This window comes from Eleutherodactylus coqui, chromosome 6 (genome assembly GCF_035609145.1).
Source record: "Eleutherodactylus coqui strain aEleCoq1 chromosome 6, aEleCoq1.hap1, whole genome shotgun sequence".
NCBI lineage: Eukaryota > Metazoa > Chordata > Amphibia > Anura > Eleutherodactylidae > Eleutherodactylus > Eleutherodactylus coqui.
In genome coordinates, this window is record NC_089842.1 from 122,249,581 (window position 1) to 122,270,729 (window position 21,149).

Below are 21,149 nucleotides of genomic sequence, written 5' to 3' on the forward strand. Positions count from 1 at the left end.
CTGTGCACCAGTCGGCACATCCACAGCACAAAGAGAAGATGCTGGGCAGGTATGCCGGGGGTGACTGCAGGGGCACAGGGCCACATCCTGCTGCGAGGATCTCACAGTCGGAATCCGACCTGGCCATCTGCGTTTGGCCTTATAAATCAAATAACATCCTGTATAGTAAATGTTATATATAACATGTTTGGTGTCACAATTAATAAATGTTTTAATGGGAACCTAATAATCCTATCTACATTAGGGAACACCTGAGTTTTGAAACCATGTTTATATACACCACATTGTCCTGAACTGCAAGTAAAAAAACATGGCTGGGATAAGCAGAAGTAATTAGTGCTGCTAGATCAAAAGCAACTAGGTTATAACCTATTGCCCTGATTTTTAGTCTTGATTTGTATATAATGTATCCCTTGTACTATCATTTGTTTCAGAATTTTGTCCTGTTTTAAAACATGTAGGAAGGTAGAAAAAAAAAAGATGCATAAAATTTCTTCTATATGCAGTTGAAAAACACCAATCTATTCCAATTACTTTTATCATGCCTCTTTTCCTCAAACAGATGATGTCTGTTTATATTCTCCACCTTATTAATTGCCCTGGACATCACCCAGTCCTTATATCCTTGCTTTTTTAAATGCTTAAGAGTTTTCTGTGGAAAATACTCTTGATGACCTATCCTCAGGACAGGTCATCAATAGTTGGTCAGCTGGGATCTGTCACTCGGCACCCCGACCGATCAGCTGAGCACTGCAAATACACAGAGGTCAGAGTGGAAAACTTTACGTCGACCTCCGTGTAGTGGCCAGTGCATGTAACTGCAGGCACGGCTCTCACTGAAATCAATGAGAGCCGTGCCTGCAGTTACAAGCGCCTACCACTACAAGGAGGTCGGCGCGGAAGCTTCCGTTCCGAACTCTGTGTATTTGGACCGGAATCCTCGGCACCGACCTTTAAAACCTCTTTAAACAGATCATCCTAAGGCTAATTTTCACATGGATCAGTGTGATATCAAGCAGTGAAACGGTCCGAAATCGCGCTCACAAATGTACAATGTGTAAAAAATGTCTTGCATCACTTCAGGGAAGTAGCAATCCCCCACCATGACTAAAAGTTGCAACAGAGGATCATGGAGTTTTACCATTGTTTACATTGGGAAACCTCGCAACGCATCGCACTCGCGTGCACCTTGCACACGGTGCACTGCTTTTTCTAGCCCAATTGAAAACAATGGGCAAGGCAATGTGAGGGAATGACAACAGACATGCTGTGATTTTTACCTGCGATGTGGGAAAAAAATCACTTATGTATATGACCCCATTCAAAAGAAAAGGATTCACATTTGTGCAAGATTTGTGCATCTCGCCAACACACAAATCTTGCTCAGTTTTCTCGACCGTGTGAAAGTGGTTTTAGCCAATATATAATCTGAATGTTTAGAACATGCACTCTGATTAACTTGCCCACAGGAATTACGTTGATTGCATGTAGCAGATGACAACTGTCTGCTTGTGAAATTAAGTTTACTGCATTTTCCTTTCTATCAAGTGATGTAACCACCTTTTTACTGTCACTGTCAACTCGGAGAGTAATATCCAGAACCGATATAGAAAATATATCAGTGAAAGAAGCCGGAGGGCTTTGAAATGCGTAAAGCATGGATATAGTTCTGTACGGTATCTTTTACTATATGTGATTTTAATACATGTGAAAAAAAGAAGATTCCTTGGTATGGAGCCAGCATCCCTCTATTTCTATTGCAGCTTTATGCAACTTGACTCACAGCTAGCTTGTGCACCAGAGGATGTCCAATTGCAGGTGCTACGTGTTATTGGCTTAGGCGAGCATACGATTTCCATACTTATTATACTGTGCATGGAATGGGTGGCCAGAAGAGATCTCCTGCCCCACCGCCTCCATCATCTGACAGGCTATTGATCCTGTGTAAAAGCTCGGGAGTGATAGTTGCCTGGATGGCTGACGGGTGCTTTTGCACCCAACAGTCGTCCCATGTAAATATAACTTTATATTAGGTATCAGCATCTCTAAGGAGCAATTAAAATGCTTGACTGTACCCTCAGATGTAATATCCACTTAGTCAAATTTTTGTGTTCTCTTTATCTACTGCGAATATATGAAAGTAAGAAGATAATGACAGGGATAGAAGAAAAAAACTACATTTTGTTGGGGTACTTCCACATTTATTCAACTTCTGATGGGTCCCAATGACAGTTCAGAAGATATCATTGGTTGAAGGTTTGTGGGATTTCAGCAATCGGAAAATCCTCCACATTGTTTCTTCAGAGATACCGTAGATTTCAATGTCCTTGTAAGAAACGGCGATAGACAACACTGCTTGAAGCTAGAGCCTGTCACTTGGTGCTTGGGACAAATCATTTGGGTTAATTCACATATAACTTATTAGAATGCATTAATAATATATGAACTGTATGCACAATGACAGCAGCATAATTTAAGATGCAATTAAAAGACATTAGAATCAATACCTCTAGTGGGCCCAAGGCATGCCAACCCAACACTGCCTCCAAGTTCAGAAATCCTGATCAGGCTTTTAAGGAGTATTCTGTTTGAAATTCTATTCTGTTCTGTCTTGGCAACAGGACAATCCCACAAATTTCCAAAACATAGAGGCTTTAGAGAAATACTTTGTCACTGAGCAGAGATCTCTATAACTGGAAATATAGCATTGTAACATAGGAAGAGTCATTTTTTCAATGTTGCCAGTCCAAAGAACTTCAGTAAAAAAAAACAAAAAACTGTATATTGGAGATTGAGTCTCAGATATTAGAACTTTAACCTCTTATATTGAGCTCATGGACAAAAGATTATGCTATTGTGTTGGAATAACAGAAAAAGATAAGTAAAGTTGTACCTCTGCTTTAATAAGGCTTCTTTTACATCAGACGACTGTTGGATGTCCCAACGTCAATCTCTCAGTGAATGGAGGCAGAGAGGGCCAAGGATTGCTCCGGCCACCGGCCTCTATTATAGATGACTGCTTGTTTACAGAGGCTTATCATTGTTTTATTTTTATGCCTGCAGGAACTGAATGCCAAACTAATTATTGTTCTTCGTTCAGTCGCTGCTGGCATTCACACTGAAGGAATATCATTCAGATTCCTGCAATCCAGCAAGAATAATTATTGTTCTGTTTAAAAGGGCCTTAACATTGAAATATAAGTGCTTACAGGTAAAGAATGTTTCAGCAATGATTGCCATGTCACTATGGCGAGGCACTTTAAATATTGCATGCATAGGTGAAAGTGGTTCTCCCCTTTGGGCAATCCTTACTTGTAAAGGCCCATTTAGACAGGACGAGTGTCAAGCAAACGATGCCCAACACTCGTCCCTGTGCCTCCGCGCTCCCTTGCTCCTACATGGAAGCTAGCAGAGCTGGCTGGGCCACGGAGCGGCCAGCAGGGGGGCGGGGCAGTGCAGGAGATTTCTCTCGCTCCCCTGCCCCCTGCATTTACATAACAGAGCTGCTGTTCACTACTGAACGGCTGGTGTTTAAACTGAACGATGAGCTTCATCGCTCATCTTTAATGCAGCATAAAAGATCAGCGATGAAGCTCATCGCTCATTGTGCAGTTTAAACAGCGGCCATTCAGTAGTGAACGACTGCTGTGTTATCTCAATGGAGGGGGGAGCGAGAGGAGAAAAAACTCCTGCACTCCTCTACCCCCCTGCTGGCCGCTACGTGTGCGAGCCATCTCTGCTAGTTCCCGTGCAGGAGCACGGGAGCACGGAGACACAGGGATGCTTGTTGGGCATCGTTTGCCCGACACTTGTCCTATGTAAATGGACCTTTAGAAGAGTCCCTTGAAGATAAGCTGATAACAGTGTTTTCTTGCTAAAGCACCCAGCACTTAGCTGTAATCTGAAGGGAAACATGGTAATAAGTGTTCAATTTCACTTTAGACTCACAACAGGTAAAAGCCAAAAATTACCCAGTGCTCACTCATACCAATGGGTTTTCGGTGTAATTTAAGATAGGACAGTTAAGGTTCTCTAGAGCAGGAGACACTCATTTTGGCTACTGCCCACTCTGATACCCCCTTTATTAACCAAGAATTTCTTAATAAGGTATGAAAATTAGTTTTCTAAACTGGACAAAACTTTCAAAGGTATTGTCTCATCTTGACAAGCCTTTATTAATGAAACTTGTCTAGAAAAACATCTGACCACTGAGGCTCCAGCTTCAGAATCCTCCAGTGGTCATCTGTTATAGCTTGGGGAAGCTTCCATTGGAAAAACTTTGCCCATACTTTTGCATGTCAGCTATTCAGTTTAATGGTAGATGATGTAAAATACGAGCCAAGCAGAGTCTGCTAGAGGGTAAACTGCTTTTTGACACTTCACTCTGGCTCATCGGGTCACAAATGTGGGATTTCCTTCCATGACATCTCTAAGTTGTAACACGGTATATGGAAAAGGGATGTTGGTATACTATTTATAGTACCAGTGTTTCTGGTGGCACAATGCGCCACTTACTAATGTAATATGTAGTGCAAGGGATTGCAGTTAGTCAAAATATTTCCACGCAAATAGTAAGCTATTGCCAAAATTTGCAATTTTGCTGAGCAGTGCAAACACCTATGAATAACAAAAAGTCAGTAAATGTACAAATAAGCAATACCGATACTGCAACATTTAAAACTGTGAACATTCCGAAGGAATAAAACCAGTGTTTCTAGTGCGCTACTTACTAATATACACTGTAAGGAATTGGAGCTGGTATAAAATTTTTCCGTGCAAATAGTAAGATATCAGCATTATTTACAATTTTCCAGAATATTGTAAACCGTGATTTATGAACCTCAGCAACTCGCTCAGAAACATGTTGGCTTGTTGCTTTCACATACTAGTTGCATGTAAGTTACGAACTATAGCTGCTCGCTGAGGACTAGAGATGAGCGAGTATACTCGCTAAGGCACACTACTCGAGTGAGTAGTGCCTTAGCCGAGTATCTCCCCGCTCATCTCTAAAGATTTGGGGGCCGGCACGGGTGACAGGTGAGTTGCGGCGGGGAGAGAGGGGGGGGGGGGAGGGAGAGAGAGATCTCCCCTCCGTTCCTCCCCGCTCTCCCCCGCCGCTCCCAGCCCCCCGCCGGTCCCCGAATCTTTAGAGACGAGCGAGGAGATACTCGACTAAGGCACTACTCGCTCGAGTAATGTGCCTTAGCGAGTATACTCGCTCATCTCTACTGAGGACACATGTTCACTTGTAGCTTTCGCATATCAGCTGCTCAAGCTTCAGCTGGTAGCTGAGGAGAAATCATGGCTTGTCGCTGTATCATGTAAGCTGCATTAGCTTCATGGCGGCATTAAACTCTCTGTGGTGATATGTTTGCAAGACAGTAAGGGTTAGTTTCAATATTGGACAACCATTCACGATTAGATGACGGTTGGACTGGTGTTGGCAGCATTAGCACTTGAGATGACGTAATATCACGCTCAGGAGATGTGAAGATAGTGGTGAAGGACTATGTTTCAATGTTGTTGGTCAATATATACCGCCAGCTGTGTATGTGTACATTTGTGAGGTGTCATTTATGGGAGTCTCCACACACTTGTGCAGCTGTCTCCCAACCAGCTACAAACTGCCAGACTGAGTACAGCTGTATCCATAGCAACTGAGGCCGCAGGGGGTTTTGGGGGGTGTAGTTTGCCCATAATCCCTCATTCAGTGCTCAAGGATAAAGGACCTGTGATGACATCACCGTTATGTGATCAGGCTATGCTGGTTTAGGACCTGCGATGACATCCTCATAATGTGATCAGGGGTGGAGCTTAGAGACCATGTGACTGATCACATGACAGTGATATCATCACAGGTTCTGGCAGCACATGTTGCTGTCAGGTTCTGTGTTTTATATATATATATATATATGCTTTAAGATCTGCGATGACGTCACCGTCATGTGATCAGGGGGCAGAGCATGTGAAGCACTCACACACACACTCACGGACAAGTGGTCATTAGCACTTTGATTCCTGCTACTTTCACCCACTCCTCCCTCTAAACACTGATGGACACTCTTCGACATATTACTATGCATAAAGAAGAACATGTCAAAAAGCTTTTGGAGGGAGAGGGTGGGCGAGGTGAGCATGAATATATGAGTATTAATAAGCTTTATCTGACTCATTTTAGACAGTGTACTGCTCTGTTTAAGATAAAAGTTTTAAAGAACTATTCCACAAATTGCTTTAAGTGACAGACAGCTGAAATCAGTGCATCTGTCACTATACCTTGCTTTCTGCAGTCAGGACAGCTCAGGAACCTGACAGACTCCCTTTAAGTTAAGATGCTATAATGATAACGAATAATATATAGATGCATATGAGGGACATTAGACTAAAGAGCTATATATATGTTGTATTGGGAACATTAGATTGCAGCCTCCACTAGGAATGTCTCAGATCAATCTGCAGAACAAGTATAATGGAACACGGTAAGTGAAATGAATGCTGCTGTGCCTGTCATAGTACCGGCTGTAAGTATATTGGTCACACTTAAATGCAAGTTGTTTGAGATTATTAGTTTGACTGTTTTTTACCATCCGCTCTGCTCAGTTCACATAAGTGTGTTCACTGGAGGAAGCACAGCAATGAGGTTTTCTATGGAGGAGAAGCAATGTTTTGCAGTCTATTGATTTTTTAAACTGCAGTGATTTCCCCTATGCATGAAATGGAATATTTCACTGTCTTGTTTGATCTTTTTGCTCTTATTGCAACTTTTTCTACTCATCTGTCAAAATCAAAATTTAAAACGCTTTACTGATTATATTACCTTTTACTGGATGCACCGCTTTTATGTTATCTTCACTCTCAACCAATTACTGTCATCCTTATTTATCAACAATTGTATCTTAAAATTCTTAAAGCTTAAAAGGAAACTTACTTGACACCTCCCAATGCAGAGTGATCATCTGAGGGGAGGGGTCATACTGACTGTGCTGACAGCAAAACTGATGTGCGACCAACATAGAGGGAGGAAGGGGGGTGGAGGGGAACATGTGATAAGTGATCACGAATAAAATGGACACTGACATCTGGCAGGTTGAATAAATGAACTGTTTTATTTCTACTAATGGCCTTATATGCCATTTATCATCTCTTTATTGACATTCTTTACGTGTTGGGTTGACTCGGGGTTGGCCACAGCTTAGCATAAATATAACTTTATTAACCATGTATACAGCTGAACTGGTATGGACCCATTGCCCAGCAAAACATATGGCAGTGGGTCACCAATTTTATATCCACAAACCACCAGCTGTGACAAGCTCAAAACACAAAATACTTTCATCCCCAAATATGCTGTTTCAAAAGAGGAGGAAAGGGTGGGTGCGCAATTCTCTCGAGCAGAAAAGAGGGCCAATATCCTCTACTGGGTGTTTAAATAGTGTTCCGCCCTTTTGCTTCCCCAGCATGCATGGCAGCCAATAGGATCAGCCATCTTCATGCTGTTTGCCCCACGTCTATCGGATCACCCTGCCCACTTCCGCCCGGAAAGGTCAATGCCCCAGGAAGAGGAAACAGGGACCCTCCCTGGCAAGCCAGAAGGTAACTGCCCTAGATCCCAAAGGGGAAGCGACCAAAACAGAGCTCTATACTAACCTTCCCCCAGCTCAACAATTAAACCCCTGCAGTGCTAAAGCACACCCTCTACGTCAGCACAGTCAAAGTCCCTGAGGCAATATGCCTGTGGGACTACAAAAGTCGTAATTTTTTAAATTTTGCAATGAACATGAAATATGTGGTTTCACAAGTCTGTCGTTCACATTGATGCCATGACTTCTGATTTCTTCAAAACATATCACTATTTCATAATTTTAGTTCCTACTTATGGGTAACCGGGCTTCAGTATTCTGTACTTCATATGTAAAATGTCTTGTGTCCATTAAAGAGAGCGAAAGAGAATTACAGAGAGATTGCCAGTCCAATGGTCGCATTCAAAAATCCACAAATGCATTAATCTACCATATTGGCACAAACAACGCTATTGCAAGAGAGACCAGCATGTATAAAAATATGGCCACACTTCCTGTTGGAAAAATTTCAACATCTTCTTAGGCAAATACAACCTTGATAAAAAAATGTGTGCTACTCTGCTTTTGATTTACTAGTATGGGGTCCATTTTCACTGAAAATTCTTAATACTTTTTTTTTGTTTATTTTCTGCAAGTCACAACGTGAACTAAAACATCGTATACAAATAAAATATGAGGTATGTGAAATGATGGAACCATATAACACACATTCTTTAAGAATCTATCATAGAGAGGTCAATGTGCATTGCAGAAGGTCTCTGTGGTTTCCTCCAGGAAGAGGTTGTGGTATCAGAGGTCATAACAATAAATCATTTATGTGAAACCATATATCCAAGGGTTCCTTCCCATGTTCACATTTATAGATTATATTAGCCACCAAAAGTCAATTAGGACTAAGACCTGAGGTGGATAGTAGGGACCAGATTCGTACCTCTGCCTCTAGAGCTGGTCATACACTGCAAACAGCTGTTACCAAATGCTTGCTTAGTGAACAGCCATTTTTTCCGACCTCTGCATACATATAAATTCGGAATAGGGAGATGGAGTAAACTACTGGCTGACACCTCTGGCAGCAAATTATCTTACCTTAGAACAAAAGGATTGGCACATTAAAATCAATGCTTCCTTCTGCCAACATCTGCTGTCAGAGGAATGATGGGACACCCCATACTCAGTAAATCAGTTTGTCAGGTCTAAATCAGCAGGTTTACCTGACACTAATTTAATATGTTTTGCCTCTTTATCCAATTATAGGGGTGAAATCTTCTTTGGATTCACACCAAAATCTGCACTAATGGGTGCGGATTTGTAGTATTTTTTCTGCTGCCGAAAAACCCCAAAAATTCCACTAAGTGTGAACATATCCTAAAGGCTGATATCTGGCTAGCCTTGGCAGACCTCTGATACCTAATTTTGAGCATGTTTATGGCTAAAGAAAGTTCTTGTAGCAAATTAAAGCCAATAAGTGTTTGCTCTTACAAATTAATCTTGATTTATTTTTTTTTTACCAGTGTGAACTGCAATAAAATGCCACATTTAGACATTAATAAGTAATAGCATATTCTTGCAAAATGATTTCCCCTTTGGGACCCTAAATGATCCTGAGAATAAAGGGGCCACAGGGAAACATTTGTGTTATGGCTCCTTTACAAGTTCTTCTTGCCCATTGGAACCCTGGGCAACTGCCAGACAATAAAAATGTTGTCTCCTAAATTGAGGAATATAACCACTATAATACTGCCCCCTATGTACAAGAATATAACTACTATAATACTGCTCCCTATGTACAAGAATATAACTACTGTAATACTGTCTCCTATGTACAAGAATATAACTACTATAATACTGCTCCTATATACAAGAATATAACTACTATAATACTGCCATCCATGTAAAAGTATATAACTACTATAATACTGCCCCCTATATACAAGAATATAACTACTATAATACTGCCCCCTAAGTACAAGAATATAACTACTACTATACTGCTCCCTATGTACTCGAATATAACTATTATAATACTGTCCCCTATGTACAAGAATATAATTACTATAATATTGCTCCCTATGTACAAGAATATAACTACTATAATACTGCCTCCTATGTACAAGAATATAACTACTATAATACTGCTCCCTATGTACAAGAATATAACTACTATAATACTGCCTCCTATGGACAAGAATATAACTACTATAATACTACCCCCATGTACAAGAATATAACTGCTATAATACTGCCCCCTATGTACAAGAATATAACTAGTATAATACTGCCCCCCTATGTACAAGAATATAACTACTATAATACTGTCCCCCTATGTACAAGAATATAACTACTATAATACTGTCCCCCTATGTACAAGAATATAACTACTATAATACTGCTCCTATGTACAAGAATATAACTACTATAATACTGTTTTCCTATGTACAAGAATATAACTACTATAATACTGCTCCTATGTACAAGAATATAACTACTATAATACTGCTCCCATGGACAAAAATCTAACCACTATAATATTGCTCCCTATGTACAAGAATATAACTACTATAATACTGCCTCCTATGTACAAGAATATAACTACTATAATACTGCTCCCTATGTACAAGAATATAACTACTATAATACTGCCTCCTATGTACAAGAATATAACTACTATAATACTACCCCCATGTACAAGAATATAACTGCTATAATACTGCCCCCTATGTACAAGAATATAACTACTATAATACTGCCCCCCTATGTACAAGAATATAACTACTATAATACTGTCCCCCTATGTACAAGAATATAACTACTATAATACTGTCCCCCTATGTACAAGAATATAACTACTATAATACTGCTCCTATGTACAAGAATATAACTACTATAATACTGTTTTCCTATGTACAAGAATATAACTACTATAATACTGCTCCTATGTACAAGAATATAACTACTATAATACTGTTTTCCTATGTACAAGAATATAACTACTATAATACTGCTCCCATGGACAAAAATATAACCACTATAATATTGCTCCCTATATACAAGAATATAACTACTATACTACTGCCTCCTGTGTACAGGAATATAACTACTATAATACTGCCCCTATGTACAAGAATTTAACTACTATAATACTGTCCCCCTATGTACAAGAATATAACTACTATAATACTGCCTCCTATGTACAAGAATATAACTACTATAATACTGCTCCCTATGTACAAGAATATAACTACTATAATACTGCCCCTACGTACAAGAATATAACTACTATAATACTGCCTCCTATGTATAAGAATATAACTACTATAATACTGCCCCCTATATACAAGAATATAACTACTATAATACTGCTCCTATGTACAAGAATATAACTATTATAATACTGCTCCCTATGTACAAGAATATAACTACTATAATACTGCCCCCTTTATACAAGAATATAATTACTAGAATACTTCTCCCCGAGTACAAGAATATAACTATTATAACACTGCCTCCTACAGTATGCCAATAGTAGATCCAGCAGGAAGGAAAACTCTTTTCATTATATTTCCAATATCTTTTGAACTCCCTTCTGGCTTTGACTCAAAAATATACGTGAAAAACTGCCACAAAGCTGTGTGTGAAACCACTCATATTGATTTCTGTAAACATTCATTTTAACGTCTGATTGGAGTTGCACTTAAATTGCTTTTCGGATGGTAACATTCCCACAAAACCTGATATTTTTTAGAGAACAGCTGAGTAGATACTTAAATCTATTCAGAGTTTTCAAATTCCCATTTGTTGCACTAAATCCTTTAAACATATACATAACATTCTCTCAGTTGGATGCTGATGTTTTGATTACTTAAATTGTGCATTTAGATCATTACATATATTAATGCTTTAGATCTGAAAGTTCAAAACCAACACATGGCCCATTTATATTTACCAGCTTCCAAGTCCTGCAACACAATTCTTTAGAAAGAAGCCACTTTAAATCTCAAGGCTCTTTTTAACTCCCTGATTTTTTTGATTTATAAAGCTTTCGAATACAAACCTCCCCGTTCTTAACCTTGGAGATGTCTTTAGCGATGAGGACTGACTCGTACTGTTCCTCCTTCTCAGTCTATAACATTCGATTACATTTTACAAAAACAAACTTTGCAGATGGAAAGTGCAATGTTTTAAATGTAAACTCCATTTATGAGATCTCTACTCAATAAATCCCAAAGTACCGTAATGCTTATTCTCAGACTATGTAGCCCTGTACGAAGGAAGGTGAATGAAATCTTGTCTCCATGGCAACAAGATTTAGTTTCTTGGATGTTTACATAAATGGCAACAGGTAAGAGGAACAGGTTACTGTCTCCTACTGTTTGAATTTGATACAATGTTTAAAATAGATTTGGAGCAATAACAAAGAATAAAAAATACTAAAATTGGAATTTTAAAAATATCTTTATTTTTTGTTTTACCTATTAATTAAAAACAACAAAATTATTCTTGGTTTCTTATTTTTTTTTTGTAAGGTCTGCTACTCATGTCTGCCGCCCTCTTGCAGTTTTGGGCAGCAGCAAGCATCATTCTGTTATTCCTGTGCATTTAGAACCTGTGTCTATTCTCATCCAGCACTGAGAGGGTTAACCAGTGCTCTGGCTTTCAGCTCAGCTGTGGGATTTATGGGCAATCACTTTCCTATTTCAGCAGAGCTGGTTCACATTCTGGTTGCCTTAGTATTTGTGTTTCCTCTGGTCACTCCAATGCTAGGTCTTCTGTTTCTGGACTGTTTTTTGACCTTTGTCTGCTTGTCCCGTTTGCACCTTTGTCTTGTGTCCTATACCTGTATGTGTGTCCATTTCCTTTCTGTCTGTGTTCATTCTCGTCTCTGTAGTAGTTAGTTCTGTGCACTGACTTAGTTTCCATGTTTCAGTACTTCATCCCTGTTTTCTGTCAGAGCTGATCAGGCCCTGGGTTCCAGTGCAGGGCCGTCCTTACTGGAGCAATTACTCTGATTGTAGGTACGGCCCCTTCCTCTCCCTGTTTATCTTTGGGCCAGTTACCCTTCTTTTGGTATTCTGTTTGCTGCCAGTCACCCAGTCTGGTAGAAAAAGCAGGTTGGTTGATTAGCCCAGTAAGTCCACATTCCAAAATCTGTAACATTTTTTTTTTTTTATATTGAATTAGAAAAATTAGTTAAAATCTAGATTGTGAATGGTTGTCCTATGCGGATTTAATTGGAAATGAATTGGTCATCACAGATCTGACTGCTCTAAAGGTAACTTTACATGTCACAACTATCAACCGAATAATCACTCAAATGAGCAAATGCAAACAATAGAGAAGGGTTAATCTTCCACCTCGGAGAAAAAAAATCTTGTTATTTGTATAGCGCCAACTTATTCTACAGCACTTTCAGGTAATTTATTTATTACCCCCCAGCAAGCTGGGTACTCATTTTACCAACCTCAGAAGGATGGAAGGCTGAGTCAACCTTGAGCCGGCTACCTAAAGAATGCGGCAATTGAAGTCGCAACCTTCAGGTCGTGAGTGAGAGCTTTGAACTATTAATCTAAAAAGCTCTGCACTGCCAGAGATGGTGAAAATAAAGAATGGCCTGTGTTTTGTAAATGGAATAGCAATCAAACACTTACTCTGTAGGAGGGGGGTATGTGATGCAGAATCCCCCTCCTTGCAGTGAAGACTCCGAATGCTTAAAACCAATCTTCTCACAACCGATGTAACAGAGAAAATCCTTTTAGGTTTATTTTTCCTTCTTTAGACAGATATACCGTATGTGCCCAACATACATGTATAGAACGGACAACGCGTTTCGGTACCACCTGCTTGATACCTTTCTCAAGTCATATGATAAAGTCATTAGATGATAAAATTGTTCTGCGAGAATATTGGCCCACATGGACGGGGTAAATTCTTGCAGTTGCCGGATATTAGATGGAGGTACTGACATGCTCTACAGCTGACAATACACATACAGTGATTCATGCTGCTTGTGCAATATTTTGAACTTCCCATCATATTGTACAAAAGAAGCCTAGATTCATCTGACCAGGGTGGTTTTTCCACTGAGCAGAAATCCAACGTTTTCACTCTTTTATTCACTAGACTTCTTGCCTTTTTGCTTCACTTAGACAGCAATGATGCTCAAACTGGTCGTCTGCTATTATAGCTTATATGTGCCAAGGAAGGTCGACAACATGCATTTGGGCACATTAGTTGGGTACCAACATGGCATTTGGCTGCAATTTGCTTGATTGTGCACTGTCTGTTCATTAGAACTATTCTTAACAACCTCTTCCGACCCTTTTTGTCAGCAAGTTGTTTGCATCCACAGGATCCCCTTTCACTGGATGCTTTTCCTCGACCACACTGTTTTTGGAAAGCTCTCAACACTTTTGCACAAGAGAACTCCACAAAGTTGGCAGTTTTTGAAATACTGGCCATGTCTAATTTAGCACTGATAACATGTCTTATTTGAAGTCACTTAGTTTTTCCCATTCTAATAGGAATTCACATTGATCCATGGAAAACATGCTTGTTTAACTTCATGCTATATTCTGGGGTTACATGTTTAACTTCCATACAGGAAAACTCTGATTATGAAATAACAGGTGTTACTGATAAAATGGCCATTCAGTGCATACTATACTAGCATATACTACACTATACTAAACTAGCCTACTGTATACTATACCATCCTATCCAATGCTGTGCTAAACTGGTCTATACTGTACTATTATACTATACTAGCTCATAATATACCATCCTTTCCTATACTCAACTAGGCCTATACTATAGTATTATTCTATACTAACCTTTACCATTCTATGTAGATATACTATGTATACAGTACTGTGTAAACGTTTTAGGCAGGTATGGAAAAGATGCTGCAAATTAAGAACGTTGTAAAAAAAAGTGATTAAAGAAGTTTTTTTTGTTAAATAACACAACACAATGTGAATTAAAAAAAGAGAAATCTAAATCTAATAATCAATGATTGATGTGAGCACTAGAGATGAGCGAACACCAAAATGTTCGGGTGTTCGTTATTCGTAACGAACTTCCCGTGATGCTCGAGGGTTCGTTTCGAACAACGAACCCCATTGAAGTCAATGGGCGACCGGAACATTTTTGTATTTCGCCGATGCTCGCTAAGGTTTTCATGTGTGAAAATCTGGGCAATTCAGGAAAGTGATGGGAATGACACAGTGACGGATAGGGCAGGCGAGGGGCTACATGGTGGGCTGCATCTCAAGTTCACAGGTCCCACTATTAAGCCACAATAGCGGCAAGAGTGCCCCCCCCCCCCCCCCACTGTCAGCATAAAGATCGTCCTCCTCTGGCACAGCTGTAACAGCTGTAGCAGAGAAGAACGATGTTTGCCCATTGAATTCAATGGAACCGGCAATACAGCCGACTCCACTGAATGCAATGGGCTGCCGGCGATCGCAGGATGAATGGTCGGAAAGGGGTTAAATATATAACCCCTTTCCTGCAATTCATCCAGAAATGTGTTACACTAAAAATATATACCGGCGTATAAGGCGACGGGGCGTATAAGACGACCCCCCAACTGTCACCTTATACGCCGGTAATACAGTGGAGCAAAGAATAAAAAGCATTACTTACGTTTTTAGATGATCTGCGGCGCTCCTGCAGGCTGTCACTCCCTCCTGGTCCACGGCAGACAAGCTTTCTCCACGAAAGACTTTAAATCCCTGCCTCCAGAAGCACATGTGCCTTCAGCCAATCACAGCGAATGACAATGATGTCATTGAATGGCTGTGATTGGCTGTGTTTCTGGAGGCGGGGATTTCAAGCCTTGAAATCCCCGCCTCCAGAAACACAGCCAATCACAGCCATTCAATGACATCATTGTCATTCGCTGTGATTGGCTGAAGGCACATGTGCTTCTGGAGGCAGGGATTTAAAGTCTTTCGTGGAGAAAGCTTGTCTGCCGTGGACCAGGAGGGAGTGACAGCCTGCAGGAGCGCCGCAGATCATCTAAAAACGTAAGTAATGCTTTTTATTCTTTGCTCCACTGTATTACCGGCGTATAAGGTGACAGTTGGGGGGTCGTCTTATACGCCCCGTCGCCTTATACGCCGGTATATATTTTTAGTGTAACACATTTCTGGATGAATTGCAGGAAAGGGGTTATATATTTAACCCCTTTCCGACCATTCATCCTGCGATCGCCGGCAGCCCATTGCATTCAGTGGAGTCGGCTGTATTGCCGGTTCCATTGAATTCAATGGGCAAACATCGTTCTTCTCTGCTACAGCTGTTACAGCTGTGCCAGAGAAGAAGGATTTGTCTTCTATATGTTCTCAATGGGGTCAGCGCTGCTGCCGCTGGCCCCATTGAGCGCATATAGAGTGCATCCATAGCGAGCAGCGGGAGGGGCAGATTTCAATACTCGGGTGACACCTTATCTCCCCAGCCACTCACAGCAGGGGGGTGGTATAGGGCTTAAACGTTGCAGGGGGAAGTTGTAATGCCTTCCCTGTCTTTATATTGGCCAAAAAAAAGCGCTAACGTCTCAGGGAAGAAAGTTTAATTTACCAGAACACCGCATGGTGTTCGTTACGAATAACGAACATCCCGAACACCCTAATATTCGCACGAATAGCAAGCTCGGACGAACGCGTTCGCTCATCTCTAGTGAGCACCCTTTGTTTTCAAAACAGCCTCAATTCTTCTAGGTACACTTGCATACCGTTTTTGAATGAATTTGTCAGGGAGGTTGTTCCAAACATCTTGGAGAACTAACCACAGATCTTCTGTGGATGTTGGCTTACTCAAATCCTTCTGTCTCTTCATGTAATCCCCAGAAGACTGGATGATGTTGAGATCAGGGCTCTGTGGGGCCATATCATCACTTCCAGGACTCCTTGTTCTTCTTTCCAGTGAATATAGTTCTTAATGACATTGACTGTATGATTGGCATTGTTGTCCTGTTGCAGAATAAATTTGGAGTCAGACACCTTCTATTTTTGAAAGAAAATCTTACTTTGCTGCATTTTTTCCACACCTGCCTATAACTTTTACCCAGTACTGTAAACTATCCTACTCTATATACTACAGCATGGCAGCCCATTCTAGTCTAGCCTAGTCTACATTATATCAGCCTATACTAGACTGTAATTCATTCAGGTTTTCTTTTATTTTGTGTTTTGGCACTGAACCTGCGAAAACAAAGAACATAATCATGATTTTTTTAAGTGCAGTGTTACAAAAAAAAACCCAGAACAGACATATTCCTAACCTTAAATAGCAACAGACATGTGGTGGAGCAGACACAGCTGAAGAAACATATGTTTAGCTCTCACTTTATTGTTAAAGAGTGTTATATCATTCTACAACTGTTGTGAGGTGGATATATATTTTTATATGTGTTTTCCAGAAATACAAGATTGTTGAACCTACAATTTTTTTTTTTTTTTTCATTCAGTAAATTACAGAATTGCTGTTAAATTCGGTACATTTCTAGAGAATGAAAATACCGGCACTGACAGAAGGGAGCAAGTCAACTGATACAACTTAATGTAACCATTGATATTGCTACATCAAGACCCAGAGCAGTTTGCTAAACACTCAGTGGCAGTTCCCCTGGTGTCCAGAGCTGGCAATGCACTAGTTTCTACTCTTAAAGGGGTTGTCCCGCGGCAGCAAGTGGGTCTATACACTTCTGTATGGCCATATTAATGCACTTTGTAATGTACATTGTGCATTAATTATGAGCCATACAGAAGTTATAAAAAGTTTTTTACTTACCTGCTCCGTTGCTAGCGTCCTCGTTCTCATGGTGCCGACTAATTTTCGCCCTCCGATGGCCACATTAGCCGCGCTTGCGCAGTCCGGGTCTTCTGCTCTCTTCAATGGAGCCGCTCGTGCAGAATGCCGGCTCCGTGTAGCTCCGCCCCGTCACGTGCCGATTCCAGCCAATCAGGAGGCTGGAATCAGCAATGGACCGCACAGAAGAGCTGCGGTCCACGGAGGGAGCAGACCCCAGTGGCCATCTTCAGCAGGTAAGTATGAAGACGCCGGACCGCCGGGATGCAGGTAAGCGCTGAGCGGTTTGTTTTTTTAACCCCTGCATCGGGGTTGTCTCTCGCCGAACGGGGGGGGGGGGGGGGGGGGTTAAAAAAAAAACCAGTTTCGGCGCGGGACAACCCCTTTAAGTTCTGTATTTTTATTATTAATATTATTATTTATCATTTCCTATTCCTCTCACTGTAGACTGCAGTTCTATTCTGTATTTAAATGCATTCATTCAAGTACTGCAAAAATGGTGGGCAGCCACTCCAAAATCCATAGTTGGAGGGACTGTACAGTAAATGCTATGTGCTATTTGTCATATAAAACCACTTTATGCAGATCACTGTAAGGCGAGTTTCATATTATGGTAATATTACATCACCCCAGCGTCCATATTATGGCTGTGACACCAGGACCCCCTTTAGTTCTATCAAACCCACCTCTGATTACCGTCGAAGGCTATGGTTAGTGAATTTGATTGTCGCAGTGATATGCACCCTAAAATGTAGCCAAGTGTAAATGGCCTTAGAGCATTTCATTTCTTTCTGTAACCCATATGTTTTTCTGCAGCAGAAGATGGACAAGTGATTACATTTTTTGGACCAAATATTTAATTTGTAAACCCAATTGACTTCACTGCAAAGAAATGAATGGAAAGAAAAGAAATTCATTTGCTAGAGAGATAAATGAATGTACATATGTTATCCCCTAGTGTGGATCATCGACATAGGAACATATAGGGTAACATATGTAGATAATGGATGATAAGGGGAAATCTATGTTCCTTCTATTATTTAATACTTTACTGTAAATTTGTCAGCACTTGGAAAGCGCATCGCAGATAATCACAGCCTTGTGTTCGCCATTTGTTTCTGTAATCAGTCTGCATCTGGTTCTTCTGGTACTTCTTTCTTTTACATGTACAGTAGTCCTTATAACGTAATGTTGTAGCCAGCTGTATTTAGAGCTGTAGATTCTTACGAGATAACATTGAAGAGAAGTGCTTTGCCTTTAGTATCTCTATGGCACAATGCATACAGGCGTATTAGCATTGCAGGCGCCCCCCTCTGGATTCCGCAGCAAATACTACCCCTAAACATGCTGTAGAAAATCGCTTTTCCATGTTCACTAGAGGTAATAAATTTCAACTTTCTGCTTGTGGAGTGAAAATTGTAGTATGTTCTATTTCCACGCGGATGGCTTCCATTGAAGTCCATGGAAGCCGTCCGATCCACGGTCCATCTGCAACTGTCACTGCAGACAGGCCACGGAATCCGTGTCATTGCCTAACAACGGCGCAGCACTATCTGCACTGTGCCAGTGGTCACATTCGCATACAGATAAGAAGAAATCTGGACAGGGGTCACTGGCCGGACACCGGGTCAGATTCCGCTGCGGGATCCCACATGCGGAATCTGACCTGGCCGTGTGCATTTGGCCTATCATTGTGTGTGTAATATATATGGGTATATTATAATCATACTATATTCTACATATGAGAACTCAGTGTGTCATATATATATATATATATATATATATATATATATATATATATATCACAAAGTCCTCTGATATGGAATATAACATGATTAGAATGTTATACTATGTATGTAACTAATGTAACCATACAGTTCTGCATGGGTACATGAGGCTCTGTTCACACTGTGTTTGAGAGATATGTTGAAGATATATCTGGAGAATTACCTGGCATATGTTTCTGACAGAATGTCTGATGTTATGCAATTGTATAGACATGCAGTTGCTTATGTTACTCATAGGACAACCCCTATTGTAAACAGAAAAGTACACTGTGTGGAATAAATGTTTTGCTGTATGTCTCTACATGCAATAGTAGATTCTCTAATTCTGCAGAGAGGATAATACAGTATGCAGACACATACCAACTTGGCATATGCCAACAACACACTCTGCTTGATATAAACCTGGTTAATAGAGTCATACTAGTAATTATTAGGAAATTATAGAACCAGTGTTTCTGGTGGCACAATGTGCCACACAGCTCTGCTACATGCATGTCACACACAGCTGTGCTACATACATTGTTCATCCCATACAACAGGGATCAGAAGCAGCACAGCAGAGGAGATGAAGGACCTGTGATGACATCTCTGTCATGCTACGCCTCTGATCACATGATGGTGACACTCAACCCGAGTGAATTACTTACATGCTCCACCCCTTATCACATGATAGTGATGTCATAATAGGTCCTGCATCCTTATGCAGATTACAGGTGGACTACAACCCTCCTGCGCGTATAACTAAATTCCACACCACCTCCACACCATTCACAACCTGATTGGTTGTTTGGATTAACTCATTCACGGGGATTGGTTATTTGGGTTGGCTGATTCACGGTGATTGGTTATTTGGGTTGGTTAATTCACGGTGATTGGTTATTTGGGTTGGCTGATTCACGGTGATTGGTTATTTGGGTTGGCTAATTCACGGTGATTGGTTATTTGGTTTGGCTGATTCATGGTGATTCGTTGTTTAGGTTGGCTCGAGTAGAGGTGGTGTGGAATAGGGATATAAGCATCCCCTGCGGCCTCAGTTGCTATGCAGTACTAACGAATGCCTAGCCAGATAGCAGCCATGTGCGTACAGGACCTGTGATGATGTCACCATCATGTGATCAGGGGCAGAGAATGTATGTCACTCACAAACCCTATCACTACTCACTCACAGATGGACAGGTTGTCATTAGTAGTTTGATTGCACACAACTATACAGTACATTTAAATAACACTGCCACACTGTACAGGTACAATGAGTTTTTACACCTGATTTGTGTTGCCGCAAACCAGTTTGACTTAGGGTTATCTGGGAAAGGAGCACCATGGAAATCACAGTTTTCACCTATGACCCCTCCAAGAAGGATACAATCTTTGCTCAATATTCCCAAGCCGTTACTCATTCAGATAGTTCCAATGGTGTGGCTGCGGAAGCTGCACAGAGCCAAGGCACAGTACTTGTTGGTGTGGACAGCAGCTTATCCAGTGAGGTGGTACTGGTCCGGGGAGAAGGTCAGAGCAGGCAGTGAGCAAAAATGAAGTCCAATATCAGAGCTGAGGTCAGGAAGCACGGAGGTTGGAATAGTCAAGAGTCAAAGGAGGAGTCAGAACCACAGCAAATACAAACTGGGGCTTTGCCAAAATTGGCTGATGTAGACCAATTGCTTAGGCATCCACCCTAGCATGTGCAGGGATGGGATTGGAGAGAGACAGGTTTAGGGAGCATGTGCCAGCCCTTTGTGAGAAGGAGTGACAGCATGCACAAGCCAAATGGGCAGAGCTTTGGGACCGAGCAGAGGCTGAGGTGAGATGTGCTGCAAGTGACACGTGGTAGTGCCCGACTGCAACCACAAGAGCAGGTGAGCAGCAAAATGGCACTTTTATCTGAAGCAGAAAGACATTGCACCTGACTGCCCTATTTTTATATTTGGAATAAAGTCAAATGTTCCACACTTCCTCAGTGCCGCCCATCCTTTGGTCA